The sequence below is a fragment of the Phalacrocorax carbo genome, chromosome 4, assembly GCF_963921805.1.
Source record: "Phalacrocorax carbo chromosome 4, bPhaCar2.1, whole genome shotgun sequence".
Classification (NCBI taxonomy): Eukaryota; Metazoa; Chordata; class Aves; order Suliformes; family Phalacrocoracidae; genus Phalacrocorax; species Phalacrocorax carbo.
Window position 1 is genome coordinate 38,758,383 of NC_087516.1, and position 19,269 is coordinate 38,777,651.

Below are 19,269 nucleotides of genomic sequence, written 5' to 3' on the forward strand. Positions count from 1 at the left end.
ATTGGTACAAGTCGTCTTCCCACTACTATAACAGCGGCATTTTTCATTTCCTTTTTGCACCCTTTTTATATGTTATCCTGTGTTAATGACTCCATAGTTAAAAAACCAGCATTTCTATAAAATGTATCAGAAACCTAAGTAATAAAGCTTGCAAAATTGAAAGACTAACTCTTATCGTTATTTCTAGGCAGTGAAAGAGCTGCATCAGGTAATACTACCATGTTGAAGCATCCTGGTTATACGACTTTACGACAGCTAGAGGAAGACCAAGTAGCAACACGCGTTTCTTAACAAAAGGAGCGTTGGGAAGGTGACAGCTGCCACCTATGAAGTGATGGAGGTATCTTGGGCGTCTTTGTCAAACTACAGCCTAAGGCCAGTCTTCTTGGAGATACAAGGAACTGTTAAAAGTACTGACAGGCATTTTAAGCAAGAAAGAATTGAGGAAAAAGATCAGTTGGGAATTGTATTTGTTATTATAATTTTTTCTTAACAGAAAATAGAACAGGAAGACAAAACTTTTTTCTTTGAGTGACAGAAATGTAAACAAGAGGATTATGATTCCTTTTGAGAAATTAAGGTTGTCCTTTGTTCATGACAAAAAATAAAACTGCATATAGTGTGCTAGTAAAATATTTACAAGAAGGAATTTTGTTGCCTCTGACACAAAGGGGCCTTGAAGCTGATAGACCCCTTAAAGTTATAACTTTTTAAGTAGTTGTATGATTGTTTTCTTCTGTAGTGTGCTGAATGAGACATATTCTTAAAACATTGAATAAGTTTCATGGTTTAACTCCACCCGGAAACTAAGCGCCACAAGGCCACTTGCTCACTCCCCCTAGTGGGATGGGGGAGAGAATCGGAAAAGTAAGAAAACTCGTGGGGTGAGATAAAGACAGTTTAATAACCGAAGCAAAAGCCATGCACGCAAGCAAAGCAAAATAAAGACTTCATTCACTGCTTCCCATCGGCAGGTGGGTGTTCAGCCGTGTCCAGGAAAGCAGGGCTCCATCTCATGTAATGGTTACTTGGGAAGACAAACACTATCACTCCAAACATGCCCCCTTCCTCCTCCTTCCCCCAGCGTTATATGCTGAGCATGACGTCATATGGTGTGAGATATCCCTCTGGTCAGTTGGGGTCAGCTGTCCCAGCTGTGCCCCCTCCCAGCTTCTTGTGCACCCCCAGCCCACTCGCTGGTGGGGTGGGGTGAGGAGCAGAAAAGGCCTTGACTGTGTGCAAGCGCTGCTCAGCAGTAACGAAACCATCCCTGTGTTATCAACACTGTTTCCAGCACAAATCCAAAACACAGCCCCATACCAGCTACTGTGAGGAAAATTAACTATATCCCAGCTGAAACCAGCACAATAAGCTTGATACCGGATAAACTGGAGCTGATTAGAATTGTGCTAATTTTCATTTCTCTAATCCACAGGCCTGATGGGCCTCTCAAGAAACTAGCATAGGTCAAGCACTTCACAACAGTAAGAAACTAAAATTTTCCCAGGTGCTTGTAAAATACTTTAGGCAACAAACTCCATTTGAAATGAACACTAGTTGGATGCTTGTATACTAGTCGGATGCTCCTGACCTGGAGCTTCTATTTCACAGACCTCTTCCTGTTTTTAAGCCATTTAATGACACTAGAAGTCAAAACTTTTTGGGACTTTAGAAAAGTGAATCCTTTCTGTTTATTGTTATGCTTACTGCTTTAATTGCCAGAGGGGTGCATAGGTTACCAAAGAGTGGCTGCACATTATAGCTGTAACAACTGTGACAACCCACTATACAGATTTATAAAATTTGTATCAGTGCAGACTTCCCGGCCTGCAGGAAATGTGCCTGTGTATCAGCACAAAAGCAAGGCCAGAAGGTAAAGAAATGCTGACTTTAGTTCAGAAACATCTACCAGCTTTGAGGTCACCAAATTTTAAAACACTAGCAAGATGACTTCAGATGGTTTCTGAAATGACCTATATTGTCTGTCACTGCTAAAACAAACTCTAAAAATAGGTATTAGAAATTCTGAAAAAGAGTACTCGGCTGGGTGTGTGGGATGACTAGTTAGTACAGACATTAGGCATAAGCGTATGTGTCAGCTGGGTGTTAGAAGACAGCTTCTGGGTAGCCGCTGGCTCACTGCAATTGTAATTTTCCTGCAGTCTTGAAGACTGAGGTAACTGACAGCAGCCAAAGTAAAGGAATAAAGGGCTATTTTTTTGCATAAATGTGTTGAGGTCTAATGGGGATAAAATAGTTCATTTATTGAGCAGCTGAATTATAACATTCCTTGCTCAGATCTGTGTACCTCGACATTAAGCCTGAAAACGAACTGGCAATTCTGAAAATACAGTGCTTACCTATATTCTCTGTGGAGTAACACCCAATCTGGCACCAAAATGAAGAGGTAATAAGAACCATAATTACCTAACACAAATAAGCTGTTATCTGTTTTCTATTTTGAAACCACCACCTTTTTATATCTTCCTATATCTCATATTTAAATTGTGCAGTATGCTAGCCTGAGTGCACTTGCCACAGTTTAAAGTGCAAACTGAAACAGTTCGAGTTCTCAGTTCTGAAGAAATATGGGTAAACAGACCTTGAATAATATCTGGGGTTTTTTTTTCATTTGCCTGAGTGCAAACTCTTTAACAGTGAGTATTGGTTTAAAATGCTACTTAAAATAATTCCTACAAAAGGAAAGGTAAGAAGTGATACTGTGTGGTCGTCTGGTTAATTAGTACAATTGACAGCTTGACAAATCTCCCTTGTCAAATGAAGCTGCAACACATATTCTTCAAGCTCTTTACATTTTATGGCATTTTAATTCCCTCCCCCCCACCCCACGCCGAATGTGCAATAACAATGTCGTTTTCCTCTTGCATGGTAATGCCTAGCCAACACCTCACGTGAACACACACAGAGCTACTTAGACACCAAAAACGGTGTTTTGCTCTAAACAAAACAAACAGAGAATTGACTGTAGTCAGCAGCTCGCACGCAACAGCAGCGTGTCCTCCTGTGTAAAATATCTGTAATACTTTCCTGTTGTGGCAGCTGATGAAATAGAAACAGTCTGTTCTGAATTTTTCGTATGATATGCACATTTGTTCTCAAACATAAAGCCTAAAAGTAGGTCCAATCTTGGAGGCTGGCTTTCTAAACATAATCCAGATTCGTATCACTCAGTGTATGCGTCTGAAATGCAGGACAGTATCTCACGGCTACGCATTGATAGCCTTCTAACACTAAAATGCAACAAAGCAAATTTAGCGCAACAGCAACAGTAGAAGTTTCACAGTCCAAATAAGCTCTGTTTATCTCTTTAGTTTGTCAACCTACTGCTTCAATTGTTTGTAGAAAAGACCATAAACTACAGGTTTTCATGTTACCAGTTAATAAGGATGTAATAAATCTAAAGAGTAAAGTGTAACTACAGCGGTAACTTCAGAGCTGTAAGCAAAAGAGAGGGGCATTATGGTCTGTGAAACATGACAAAAATTATTAAAATGATAGTGTTTAATTCTGGCCAGCCTCCATGTTCTAGAGCTGATAGCCTTTACTGTGGCCAGCTAAGATATGATTTTTACTAAACTAAAAGTTCATTTTGCAGTTTACATCACAATGAAATTTATTACATGAAATATAGACTAGAAGGCAAAAATAAACTGACGTAAAATACTGATAACTCCAGAAGTTCACACTTCAGTCTCAGCTGAAAAGCTTTACTTCATTTCCAACTGAGTGCAAATAGTTATCTCTGGAAGGAAGAAAAGATCTCTGTGAATACCTAACCTTCTGTTTTTATTGATCGGTACTGGAAAAATGATGCAAAATTGTAATTTTTTTTAACAGTTGGCCCTCTCTTCTTTCAGGAAGCTTTCAGAATAAAGTGTGGGTAAACAGTAATTGTAACATAAATGCAGAGAATGGGGTGGGGGGAAGGGAAGAGAGATGTTGCCATAGCACAGACTTTCAGTAAGCATTCCTTTTGACAGATCAGGTTATTCTATTATAAAAATCAGCAGAGACCAACAAATGATTCAAAATAGTACTAAATATCTTTAAATTACATTATCTCATACTAATTAATTGGTTTATTTTGTAACTTCTCAGAAAAAAAATATTGTGTACTTAGCATTAGAGCATTCATGTTTGGAAGGATATGGTTCATTTGTAACTTAAGAAACTCCTTGTATACCTTCGTGAGCATAAAACTCATCTCAACCTTAGATTTAGAATTATCCATGTATTATGTCTTGGTAATATTTTAATCATGGCACATTGAAAAGATTTTATGCCAACCCCAAACTGCTCCTACAGCATTAGGAATGGACTAAAAACTAATGAACTTCCACCCTTTTCTGTATCAAAAGATGGACTTCTAGGAGCAGTAATCAAGTCTGAAAGTAATTATGACAACTTCACTTGCATGAATAACATTTAATATACTCTTAGAATTGTGCATGTGCATCTTAGCCTCACTTGTATTTCAAAACTAATTTCTTCTGAATTTGAAATAATACTGGCTGGAAAAAAAAAGGTTTTGGAAAAAAAACCACCACTTTTTTTTTTTTTTTTGTGGGAAACTTCCCCTCCGATATTTTTGTATTTATTTTTATTCTAATGCAAAGTGAAACCCAAGGTCTTTCCAAAATATTTGTACTATTTACCTGCCAAAACCACAATCTATTGAATAAGACCTCTTTTCTCAAATCTGAAGGAGTTCCCAGTTTACTGGATTTGGAACAAAGACCTAAACTTGGATTTCCTGCATTTCAGGTGCTAAAACATGACACTGTTGTGCTACTGTTTCTTATCCAGAAATTCCATCCAGGAGCTGTAAAACTCACCCAATAAGCATGTACCACACATATTTAAACATTTGTAGAAAATTTAATTTCTCATAAAAAGCAAACATCAATAACCACTCTAAGTTTGAAAGTACATTTTTATGTTTACAGTTGTATGGTTATGTACACTGTTAGGTCTGGAATCTAAAATGCATTTGCTATTTATACACACTGGCTTTGGAGTAAATTCTGTGATTTCCAGATAACTTACCCTTTATTTCACTATTGGCTGACACAACTCAATCAGGGGGCCTATCTGACTAGATGCTTTGGCCACCTTCCTTTAATGGTTTTGTACACTTCCATTTCTCAGAACTGTCCCTTATTGTTTTAGCTATAGCAAAGAAGTGGTACTCAGTGAAAAATTTCTGAAACAAAAAAAAATTATGGAAATTGTAATTTTCCTGTAATGATTTTTTTCCATATGATTGGCTAAATAAATATATTGGAATTTTTATCCAAAGGAATACTCGTAAATTTTGTACATCTATTTATCCTCATGCAGTGTATCATTGTGCAAAGTATCATACTGCTATTTGCACTTCCTTGTTCCTATGTTGCTATATTCCTTGGACACTCTTTTCTTTCTCTCTCTGTAGATGTTTCTATCAGTCTCAAAAATGGTAAGTGCAGGCAGAGAGTCAGGTGTCCATTGCAATGGAGAATTTGTCTTAGTGGCCCTTGCCTTTGGGAAGAAATTCCAAGAACATCTTTTGGGAATGTATTTACGATGTATTTGTGAACCTGAAATATTAACTGTATCTAAAATCTGAATGAAACATTCAGTAATTTATGTTTATCATGCTAAACTGGATACAGTGATAACTCAGAAACCTCAAGACGGTTTCTCTTGCTTCAGTAACGCTGATGTAAAGCAGGGCTTACACTTTCTTCACAAAATAAGGCACTTTCATAGATAGTACCATTAGGTGCTTAAAAATAATTATATTATGGAGGAAAGAAGATGTGGCAAGGACTCACAGACAAATCCGTGGAAGACTGCAGTCCCTGCAGGGCTTCAGCAGTGCACCTCTCTGAATCACAATACTTCCTATATCTCTTGCTGAAGTTGGCAGTGATTTACAATAGAGCTGAGTCCTAACGAGGAACCAACAGACTTGCTTCCCTAAGAAAACCTGTGTGTAAACAGGGCTTTTGTAGGAGAGTCGAATACTGCGGTAGAGAAGGTTGGACAGAATACATGAAATGAAGACGCTTCTAACAGATATGATCTCCATAGGAAAAAAAATGGAAGAAAAAATGCTGACACTGGGAAAGAATTAAGTGAAACCAAAATGCTGACATTCAGTTCTTCATGGAAGACAATTCTGGTTGTCTACTTTTATTCTTAAGGTCAATCCCTTAAATGCCTTCTGTATTTAGTGAGATTTAGTATTACAAGAATCTATGGCCAGTACTGCAAAATTTGGATTCTTGGGTTCCTGTACACTGGTAGTTCCACTGTTGTCAAAAGGACTACTCATGTCAAAGCCCATGAACCTATACAGATTTTAAGGAAGTATTAAAGGACTTTTACAAGTTTTATGAAATATTTCTTGTTTATCACAATGGTATATTAGAAATAATAATGTTTGAAGAAGATCTGATTAATTTTGGAGAAATCAATGAAATCTGTGTATGTCATCCACTAAACTTTTGTGAACAAATTATTTTCTAACATAAAAGTTTTTGGAAAAATGTTGGGGGTGACTATTTTCAAGCACTCCAACAGGAGCACATTGTTTTAATTTAAATTTAAGTTCCAAGGAAGAAACAGATATTCAGAAAATTCAAACCAGTTCACAGAAACAGGCTGCAACTTTCTAGTGGAAGGGAAAAGCTGTCAGAATCCAGCCCTTTGCATGGTTTTCTTTTGCTTTGGTTTTGTGGTCTTTTGTGTGGGTTTTTTTCGATGTCAACTGAAAGATGAATAAGTAGTAGGATTAAACGAAACTACCAGGTATAGAGCACAAGTAATTTATAACAATCAAGGTCTCTAGGTACACAGAAAATGAAGAATTCTTCTAAGAAAGAATTTACAGTGTAAAAAGGTAGCATCAGTGTCACAGAAAGATTAGATAGTTAACAGTTTTTAGCAGCAAAGTGCTACCTTTATAAAGTTCTTCTCAGTTTCATTAATCTAGTCCATGACAGAGAGGATTTTGAGCAGCAAGGGAGCTGTATGAAGAATATGTAGACTATTACTGTTCTGCCATTACTGCTGATACACTGTTGGGTTATCACGCCATGTCTCTTTCATCTTTTTATGATCTTTACATGCCCTATAGCTACTGCTACATTACATTTAATCATCTTTAACAGCTTGAATGTCAAAAAGTTAAATAGTTTTAACTATCCTTTTTTTACTTTAACAATATGCAACTTAACAGCACCTGTGCTGAGCTTATTAGAGCTATTGACAGATTTTGTGCCATCCTGTGCCGATGCCCTCACCATTCTTATGATCATGTGATACATTTATGCTCTATTAAATCTATGGAAAGTGATTTTATTACAGCCATGATCTTCGTTTGATACAATTCTGCCATCCAACTTGTCTCTCACTTATTACTCAGGTCTTAGTCACAGTTTTTCGATACACTGCCTATAGCTGAAGAGAGAACAACTAATAACATCTATCCACCATCTATAAAGCTGGTGCCTCAGACTTTTGCAGGATAATTAATCTATTCTTATATCTGTATTAAAAGTTCCATTCAGAATTCTTATCCAAACATTCCTGTTTCAGGCCTGTCTATTTCTGATAATTACAACAGCAAGGACAAATTGTGATCAGTGATGTTCAAGGAAGATGAGGTCAAATTGCAATAGGTGCTGCTTGGATGATAAGAGGAATAGAAAATATGTCTTATATGAAGGGTCTAACAGAATGCAGCTAGATTCACAAAGTATAGGGTAGGAATGTGCAAGAGTATCTTTTATAATCCGTTGGGGGTAAGACAACTCTTTAAGTTAGGGAACTCAGAAAATCTATAAGGAATTTCTTTCTATGAAGCAGTAGTTAAAACTAATGATAAAGAAGTTGAAAATCATTCTATAATCATCTTCCTGTCGTGGGGGAAGAAACTTTTGAGCTTTAAGCTTATAAAGAGGTAAGTTTCTGAAATAATTGTTTTACATGGTTGCAAGCAGGAACAGGAGCTGGATTTGATGATCCCAAGTCCTGTCATATTTCCATTGCTTCTAAATATTTTTTTTCTACTTTTCCAAATAATATAGAAGAAAACCTTCTTACTTCCTTGCCATAGTAATCCAAAGATATTTAAACCTTTCCAATTTAAAGAATTAGTCTCCTTGACTGTCCCCATCAATATACTTCCAAATTTTTCAGTTTGATGTAATAGACTCTGAAAGTGTCTTTGTGATCTTTCTGACATTGGAAGTGTTTTCAGACCCAGTTGTGCAGTCAGCTTGCCTCAGCAGCAGACAGCAACACAAGATTTGCTGTACTGGTCAGGCAGGTGATGAGACTACAGGTGCACAAAGTCTGGTATTACACCTCTGGCATTCCTGCCCAATGCTGGATGCTTCTGCTCTACTGCTTCATTTCCATTTTATTTCTGAACAGAAAAAGGTGGAATGGTATAAATCTGCAGCTGTTGGATGAGCTACTGATGGTAGAAAGCCTGAATCTTCTCAATGATCAGATAACCTCCTGGAGCATTCATACCTGCAAAAGTATTCAAATCTCATGAAACTGCTATCAGTAACACCTGGAGTATTGCGTCCTGTTTGGGGCGCTCTGGTAAGAGAGACATAGTGGGGAGAATCCAGTGAAGGGCCTCTAAGATGTTTAAGAGCATGGAGCATCTCTCATATAAGGAAAGGCTGAGAGAGCTGGCACTGTTCAGCCTGGAGAAGAGAAGGCTCAGGGGGATCCCATCAATGTGTACAAATACCTGAAGGGAGGGTGTAAAAAAGATGGAGCCAGGCTCTTCTCAGTGGTGCCCAGTGACAGGGCCAGAGGCAATGTGCACAAAATAAAACACAGGAGGGCCCACCTGAACATCAAGAAACACTTTTTGTTGTGAGGGTGACCAAGCACCTGCACCAGGTTGCCCAGAAAGGTCGTGGAGCCTCCATCGTTGGAGATATTCAAAGCCATCTGGACACAGCCCTGGGCAACCTGTTCTAGGTGGCCCTGCTTGAGCCAAGGGGGTTGCGCAAAATGACCTCCAGAGGTCCCTTCTGAGGTCTCATTTAGGCATCAGTGTTTTCAGAAAATAAGAGATTGTTACCAATCTGGAAAAGAGAACTGATGAATCACTGACTGCATGACTATTTGACTGGAACTTTTCAGTCTTCAGTCCATTCTCATTTCCCAGTTACCATTACTTTTTACTTTTATTATTAGTGACTTAAGTGCAAGTTCAAAGTAAATCCAATATATTTGCTAAGAAAAGAACCTAGAAACTGGTTAATATTTGAAGTTTTACAGTTTATTGTCTGTTTTGTGGTAACTGTCCAGAACTTTTACATCAAGATTCAAATCGATTAAAATAAAGTGTTTTATGGGACAGGGTCAGATTAGATCTCTTCCTGAAACTGTCTTTTAATTTTACTATTCATGATGAAACATTTCTTTGTCTTTTCAGCCAGACTTTTAGAAGACTTTTTTACCTCTAGAACTTCTCAGGAACAGGAAAAGGCACTTCCCTCCCCAAAATCTAGTACCCCTGAAGGCTTCTGCCTAAGCTTAAGCGCTTCCATCTCTGCTTTCATGTAAGACATTATAATTTCCTAAATTTCACCTACACATCACAATCAGATGCAGCCAGGTTTATAATCTCATGCTTAGACTGTTTCATGATAAGATTAAAAGAAATACTATTCTCAGCAGAAGCAGATAATCATATTGCTGTTGAAAACTAGACATCATCTAAATACATCAATACAGAATTGATTCTTGTATTTTCAGTCTGTCTCCAGAGCAAATAGTAATAACGATCTCCATAAATAGGTACAGATAGCTACTTCTGCTTGCCTGAATTAAACTAAAAGAACGCAACACTCTATCACTCATTAGAGAGCTTCCAGAAGTTTTTCAGGCAATTTAATTTCTAAATGGACGTAATCTATAGAGTTGCCTATCTAGTTCCAGAAATTATTAAATATGTTCAATGTGTCAGAGTTACACTTCAATGTGTTTAAATATTTTGATTCCTAAATTATTTGTTTGGCTAGTAGCTCTCTTTCCAATAAGTTTTTCACTGCTACAGCTCCTTACATGGGCAGACACTTCCATCAAGGAATATACCTATGCCAGAAAAAAACAGATGTGTCTGTTGATGGCTTCTTTAGGTTTAAGATTGTGCTTTTATCTCAAGCCTAATAAAAAAATAAATCCTACTCTAAGAGGCATGGTAAGCACGTAACATAACATAATGTAACATAATATAATGTAACATAACATAATGTAATGTAATATCAAAAATGCTTTTAATTATATGCCTTTAGTGATTGTCCTTAGGTTAGGTATACTGTTTAAACATAGAGTGGGACCAAAGAGAAGCTAGAATTTTTCTGGTTTCCATTCTCCTGTCTCAAATACATAGTTTTCCTGGCAAAAATCAAGAGAGCTTTTTCTGCAAAAGTCTACCTGAGGTTCTAAGTATGTACCACTTTTACTGACAATTTCTTGTTGAATAAAAACATGTTCAGTACAAGAAAACCAGTAATTTCTGAAATAAACTGTTAGCAAAACGGACAATCTTGCTCAAAATCAAAGGATTTGTTTTCATTATTAAGCAAAAGTACTTTACACAAAGTGCCCATTTATGTCAGCTTAATGAATTTTGAATTAAAATGAAACTTCTTTAGAAGTAATTATGACTAGTCTATAATTATCAATTGATTTTATTATGACTAGTGCAATTAAGATATCTTCATAATTAATTTGTCTGGAGATATGCAATGAAATGTTGCTAGTAGCGTTAGAGATGATCAGTGAAAAAAAAACTTTGCTGGTAATGGAACAGGTACCGGAAGACCCCACAGCTAGTGCAGATTAATGATGCTATTGCACCTTTCCCCTTTTAACAATATAAATGGGAAGAATGATCCCAAGATATCTAGTTACTATTATCCACCTACAATTTCATCGTTACTCAGCAGACCTTGTGCCACCTGAAGCATGTTCCATCCTCTGGAGCATATGATCTAGTGCTGATTAATGGTGATATATTGATCTTGGTGAGCTGGGTTTAGCAGCACTGCTCTGTACTTTCAATTGATTTTGAACAGAATTATATCTGAAGTTATTCATGAATCCACATGAACCATAGATTTTTCATTTTTCCTTTTTGGCTCTGAAGGTGGGATCTGAAGTGTTGTAGAACTGGTCTTTACTTGATACAAGTATTCACCCAACAGTGCTTCTTTAAGCCATATTTCTGGGAATTGAGATTATCAGCCAACAGATGCATTTTAAACTAAACTAAAATACCTTTCTTGTGCTGCAGGCAGAGAATGTGGAGATATCTAAAAGGAAGCAGGGAGTGACTAACACTAAAGAAATTACATGGAATAGATTTCCAATAGGAAAAGAACACCGTTCTCAACATATTTTTTAAAATTGGTCTGCTGCCTTGTGCTCAAAACAGAAATACAACTGTAGATAGGCATGTACAATTATATATATAAGTACTCCTCCTGCAGTTACCAGTTGGGTGATTGCTTGATAAAGACTGGGTTTAAAAGTGCTAGAAATATTTCTGTTATAGCAGGTCAAAATTGAGGAGACTGAGTCCATTTAAATGTACACCGAATGCAGTCTGCCCATAAAACTTTCCAATTAGAATATTTCCAAAATGATTTCTAAAATACAAAGAATTTCAAATATGAAGTTACTGAAATATGTACCTAAAGAAGAATTTGTCTTCCTGAGTCTTACAGTTGAGTCATGCCAATAACATTAAAAAGACAAATATTACATAATTTATTGTTATTATTTTGTTGCTATGTAAGTATCTTGTGATACTGTTAAATCTACGTAAGTAGAAATAGAGATGCATTAAATGCATACTGTGATTTCTTACATTGCAGCCCTCAGGCTGCCATCTTAGTCATTGCTCATGTTTCCTTGCCATATTCAAGGTGACGATTCAGCAAATTTCAAATCCACACTTCTGCAGAAGTTCCCTCTTCTTTCCACATTCTTAGACCATTAACCACACTAAAAGCTATTCCAGTCTTCATTGTCCAGTATAAGGGAATAGCAAGGACCATGATTCATCCACAGATGTAGGAAGTAATGAGAACATTTGTTCAAAGATTGAACTGAGTCATATGCTTATCCATATTTATGGTGACAGAAAATAAAGCCTTTATATGTATAAGCAAGGTCAGACACGCATGTTAGAAAGAGGACACAAAGAGATTATCCCGGGCATTGAAAAAATTGTTGAACGTATTACAAACCTGAGGCCTATGAATGTTAAAAAAATTCCGCAATCCTTTAAAGAGATTTTAAATTTGTACCTTTAAGCAAGATAAACATGGGAACATGAACAGAATTATACTTCTCTACAGGCTTCCATTGACAGAAACATGAGATACGACTCTGTACGTACACAATACTCTTACAGATCCTACCCATAAAAGTTACTGGCTGGAGACAAACATTTCACAGAAAGACAGAAAAGCCTTGAAAAAGACAAAGCAAGCAAACAAATTACATCAACTTTTTCACACCACTTCACACTGTAAACACTGAATATAAACAGCTTGTTTTGTTTCATATGAGTTGCTTCCTTCCCCATCACTTACAAATTCTGATTGATAAGGCAGCTTCTTATGACTTTGGGCTCAAGAACATCTTGCCAGTCCTCCACGGGCAATAGGTTTTTAGTCAGATTTTGCAGCAAATCAGTTTGCTCTGTCATACTTTGGCCTTTACCTTTTCCTCTGAAGATAATTATGTTTGATGACAGTCTTGCATAACATGCATCTTACTAGTAATAGAATATCTTACAAGTTTTGTAAGAGCATTATAATAACATAGCATCAGACATGTTCAACACACTCCTATGCTATCAAATGTCATTTCAGCAGCCATTCGGATGAATCTTTGAGCTTCATTGGAATTTATCTCTGAGGGTGTTTGAGAACATGAATAATGAATCACAAGCAAGTTTTACTAAATCTAACAGCTGTCAGCTAAAATGTTAGTAGCACACAGTGGATTCCTGATGTGGGAGTAAAAGATGAGTTAAAAAAAAGATATGGTAAATGACTAATGGTTAAGGTACTTATTTACCTACTTATTCCATGAGGCTTTTTTTAAATGTATTTCCTGAAGGGAAAAGGCCACAAATATGGAAGCCATTATTGGTAACTTGACCCCTGAGAATTCAGTGCCTCCAATATGTCTAGGATTTGGGCCCTCATTGGTATAACTGTAACACTGAAAGTCTTGAAATGTTTTCTTTTTATGAAGAATATCTTGGAGGTGGAATCCTGTTCTGATAGAACATGGTATTGGCAACAGAAAATAAGCAGAATCACTCTAACTGTGTTTGCTGTGCCGCTGGCACGCTGCAACCTGTCCCTAACTTCATAAAGCAGTACTTTCGTATTGTTTCCTCTGCTTGCACCCGTCATTGTTCTCTGCTCATTTGCAAAACAATTTCTATTTCATGAGTCCCTGAAGGACTTGTAGACCAGAAGCATGTCCTCTTGTTCAAAATGTATCATTGCCATTCAGTATTGAGAGATGTTAATTATTCTGAAATTGTTGCCTGGTCTTTACTCACCCTACTTGAACTGATTTCCATGGAAGCCACTAGGAGAGGTGATGAGTACAAACTGAGCAAGAACCTCTCAGCACTGATGGTTTGAAAAGAGCATAGCCTATCTGTTCTTAGCTTTAGCACTGCAGAATTTAGAATCAGGAAGCTGTTTGTCTGTATAGTGGCAGGTGTTCACTAGTGAGTTGGCAAGATTTTCCCAGGACACTCATGGCTATGACTCTGACAACTGAGATTAATGCATTCTGTGATGTCTTTGAGTTTTCAAACTTCTTTTGAACTGCTTATAGAGTTTTAATAAAGTTCGTTTATTATATCTACTGTTCTGGAATATTGTTTAGAGCTTGTTCGGTTATTAACCTTTTATGCATATGCATATGTAATATGTATAAATAGTATCACCCTTGCCTTTTATATATCTATAAAAGCAACACAAAACAGTAGATATTATCTGTATCACATTGCATATTTTTCACCTTATGATTTCCAGGGTGTGTTTAATATAATCTTTTTGCCACACACCAAATGAGCTTATCTTCAGGCAGCAGTTTGAAAAAAAATTAAGCTTCCACATCAGGCATGACTGGGAATATATACACATCTCTGAAATCAGAAGGGTCCACTGAAGAACTGGCCATACGTTGCAGACTTAAATTGACATCTAATAGAACCTTAGAAGGCAAGGCTGCTGCTGTTCTGGCTCACGTTGATGTTTCTCTGCTTAGGTGTGCTTTCAGGTTTTGACATTTTTCCAAAAGCAAGATCCGTTCTTTTTTAAGGGAAGGAAAAACAACCTTTCCCACATGCATTAGTTTTGCAGGCACATAAAGGAGCTAAAATCTTGGCCAAGGCTCTTAATGTGAGTCTGTAGTGCCATAGAGGGCCCCTACTGGCCTTAAGATATGTTGACCCGGTAATTCATTTAGTCACGGATTATTTAATTTGTTTCCATGTGTGCCATAACTATGTAATCATCACGATGTGTTCTGTGCCCTCATATGGGATTAAGATGTTGATTTTTTTTTTTTTTTTGTAATTTCCAGTCAGATAGAGGAAAAGAAAAGCTGGTAAAGCCATCCAGCAGCTGGAGATGAAGTAAATATGGCACACTCACTTTCCCTAGGCTACCTGCTAGCAAACAAGAAGAAAATTCAGAGCAGCATACAAAAGTTACGTGTAATACAAATCTCATTATCTGTATTTATTTAGGAGGTAGTAAACATCTTTTAGCACTGTGTGAAGTGAGGATGCCCGTGGCCATGAGCTCTTCTAGTTCTAAACTCTAATTTGAGGTATTGCAATAGCCACTGAAAACCGTGAAATAATCTACATGTTTTCTTCCAAAGGGAGCATCATGATTTAGAAGTGTTATATTTTGCAAGTGCCAACAGAATGCTAAAAAATCTCTTTCAGCTCTTTTCTTAACTCATACTGGATCTCAGATGTGAGCTGCAAGCAATTTTTGATGGTAATGTTTTTTGGAGTCTGTTAGAGGTACAGATGCTGTGTATTAGGCAATACAAATCAGGAAGGCTCAGGTTAGGAATCAGAGGTCCTGGTAATACAAACCACAATATAAAATCTCAGCTTTCTAAGGAATTATTGACAGTAGCTTATTGTCATCTTTAAATATTTAATCTAATAAAAGCATGAGCCAAAGCAAGTCACATGTCTGAGTGCTACTTTGGGGAAATTGTTGCAGTGGTTATTGTATATGGATGAAGAAACAGGGGCACTGTAAACTGTTTTACAGGATTTTTTAAATTAAATTTGGACTCCAAGTACCTTTCTAGCTTCAGATTTTTGTGAATTGTTTGCAAACCTGTCAGTTCACTACAAGAAATTGCAATAAGTCTGATGACATCATGAAGAGAATCAAAAGGGGATTATTACGCTTTATAAATATCACATACATTTCTAACCATCTACTTGATATGTCTGCCTGAAAAGGCAGAGTTAAATCCTGGAGACTATTAAAATAAATAGAGACAGATTTAAGTCATATTAAGGAAACACTGTGAAGGCCTATCAATGGAAGAATGGTTCTTGGTTCTGTTCAAGCTAGTAATACAAGACTTTGCAGACTCTGTATGAGAAAATATTGTAGAATAATCTAAACCACAACCAAACTGCTCAATAACTGTTCAGGCTCTTACCACTTTAAAAGAAGCATGACATTCCTCAGGCTTGAACCTAGGGGTGTTGAACGACTAACGGACTTCAAGCCTACACAGGTGAAGGTTGAGTAGCTTGCCAATAATTACAGTAGACTCATCCACTCCCACTGAGTGTTTGACTTGGCTTCTTAGCCTACGTCTGACATACAGCAGCTGGGTCTCTGGCGAGGCTCATGTTCCAGCTGGGAAGGAGTGAACACCAGGCTCACTAGGAAGCAGAAGCTCACAGCCTCAGCTCGCTCTCAGCAGAGATTATTCCCTGCAGCCAGATGGTTTAGCTTAACAGTGCACTCGAGCATCAGTTGCAAGTTGGAGGCAATGGTCACATTGACTGGCTTTCAGCTGAGCCTGGGGTCTGCTTGGATGAGTTTTCCTTTCAGTATGTTTTGGTTTCTTGGCGGTTTTGTGCTAAGTATTCAGCAGCGGAAAGAGTTAGAATGGAGAATGTGCGTAACTGTGGTAGTACTTTTCCTATGCTTGATCCTACCAGGAAATAGGCTCCAGGTAGAAAATAATCTTTTAAGTTCCTATATTGCAGCTAAAATATGTGTGAGCTTCGCATGTGCTTATTCTCCTTGCACTGTCTCTATCTCCCAGGTGAGAATGGTACCTAGCAGTACCGGTGCTATTCCTCTCCTTGCTTGTAGGAGTGGTCCTTTGCTTGCTTTCAGGGGGCACAGTGATCAAGCAGTAGTACTAGCTTACAAAGGTAAGGTAAGAGACAAAACAGAGGAGCATTCCTATTGTAATGATGGAATATTAACAAATAAGGGCTAACGTGTAACTGAGGAGAACAGGCATTTGCTGTTCAACGTCTCTTTCTGACATAATTGGATCCTTGGGGTGAACTTTAATGTAATGCCTTGTTTAAAGAGGATTTTCCCCAAGATTCTTTAGTAAACTAAACCCTTCTTTCGTAAGGGCTAGTGAATGACTGAAGGATAGGAGGACTAAAGAAAGATGAAAACTGCAGATCTGCAATTCCATTACTGTGAAACAAATGGCATGAAATGCTACTTTAAATGACAGTGTGATTAAAAATTCAAAAGGATACCAACATACAATTTTCTGACCAAAATTAGTAGTAGAAAAAAAACCACCCTACCTGTATCTGTATTAGAAGGGTTTAGGAGAATTTTCTTTCCCTCTTCTCCCTTTGATGTAGGATCCAGGCATATCTACAACCTACATATTCTCTGGAGTGTAAGACCTGTATCTGATTTTTAGGGCAATCACATTAAGAAGTGGGAAAGAGGCTTATTCACTGAGTTAGGAACAAAACAAACCGAGAAAATTCCCGTCTTTCCCCTTCCTTAAATAATTCTGCTTTGCAGAACTTGTAGGTAGCATGTTTCCATGGATAGTTTATGCTAATGTGTAGTAGAAATAAAGCAGGGATAAACAGTAACTGAGAAACTGCTAATCTGCATTCAGTGCATTTAGCTATGTTGAACACGGATGTGTGCAACAAGACTGTCATGGTGACTGAGTCACCCAGTACTCCCTGAAAAGAAGGTCATCAAAACACCTGAGATGGGTATTACTATTACTGGTGCTGAAAAAAGGTGAGTTTTCTCACAAATTCTGAGATGACAGACAAGGAGACAACTTCTTTCTTTTGTGCCTGCACAAATGCTTCCCTAAGGGAAAGAAGTCACTTCTGTGTCCTGTGTGTCCTACATAACTTCAAATACATGCAAGAATTTGCTCAATTTGGGGGGAGGGGGAGAGGAGGAAGAATTCTTTTACTTTAATTCTTAAAAAAAAAGTGTTACTTAACACTTTTTATGAATACTTAACTGTTATAGAGTAGTATTAAAAAAAATTTTCTTCTTCCATCAAATGTGGTGACCAGATGAATCCCGTACATCTAACTTCAGTTACAGCGAAGGAAGGGCCTAGTCCCAGTAGTAACAAACAACAAAACACAGTATAATACAGGAGAAGGTAGAGAAATGAGGAAGAAGAAATGCAAGCAAAGAAAGATATATTCTGCCAAACAGAAGTAATATAAAAGGTCAGGAGAAAAACAAGTAGAAATTCAGAGGTAGATAATAGAACAGAAGAATAATTAATCAGGATAAAAGAGAATTAGGATAAAATCTTGGTTCCACTGGGGAACTGGCTCAACTCCTAATCCAGTGATGCCATTTCTGGATAAAACAGAGGATATAGGAAAAGATGACAGACTGGACATAAAGAAGATGAGATTAAGAGAAGATTTCTTTTTCTTTCCTCTGGGGTACATTTGTGATATGGAGTATAGCTACACTCGCATATGGCCTAAAGATGTCTTGTCTTTTTGTATTTTTTTAAACCTGGAGGCTGCTGTTAGATGAATGGTCTGCCAATAGCTTCCAATTTACTCGGTGTAACTGGAGCATATAGACCAATTTTTTTTTAAATCTCACTGTCTCCGGTCCTTTGACAAAAATATATGAAGTTTGAGTTCACTGTTTATTTGAGGGGTTTTTATAATTGTGTATGGAATAGAAAGGAGGTCACAAAATATGTTTAAATTCCTTTTTATTTATCTTGTCTACGCTTTTCAAAGAATTTTAAATTGGTCTAATGCTATCTTGAAATTGTCTGACATCTTTAAAAGTATAACTCTGAGGAACCTCACAAATGCAGGACAGACTGTATGAAAAACCAATATGAAGTTCAGAACCAACCATAAATGATCATGATTTATTACACCGCATCAAAAGCAGATAACTGCTAAAATCCATAATTCATTGTAATAGCATCATAGTCAAGCCTGACAAAAAGTCATCATGTTTATACTTGGATAGTTCAGATGAGTAATTTATTAGTTCTAAAAAATAATGTACTGTAAAAATACTCACAGGGCTCTAGACTTTGTCAACAATAAAGTGCATAATATGTATACAGGTCTATGCGCTGAAAGTGCCCTTCAAGTAGCCTCCATGAATGTATTAAGGATATACAGTATCCTGATATGCTAAGCAATCTTGCTTGCTATAAACTTTTTATGCACTAACTTTTTAGTAAAAAATACTGTTGAAAAGCATCCTTTACCACTGTTCCAAACTAGATCACTTTGTCCTCCCTGGCTCCTATGCTACCTTTGCCAACACAGGATACAACTGCTCTCCTAAAGTTTTACACTCATAAAGGCACATTCACCTCATCTCCTAAAATACCTGTAAAGGTTTACTGAACACATGTATAACCTGTAGAATGTTTACAGAATTTTATTAATGATAAATGATCAGAAGCTAAGTTCCAAATAAAAAGAAGATAATTTCTTCTATCTCAAGCCATCTGGAGATGGGGACAATTTATCTTCATTTTGCTCATCTAAGTAATAGGCAGAAATGGCACAATGGATAGCAGATTCTAGTATTGGCAGCGGCTTTTGTTCTACAAACTAGAAACTGATTGTAGGAAAGATAAACTGACGCTTATAGAATGTAGGAAAACAAAAGGAGAACAATGTTTAGA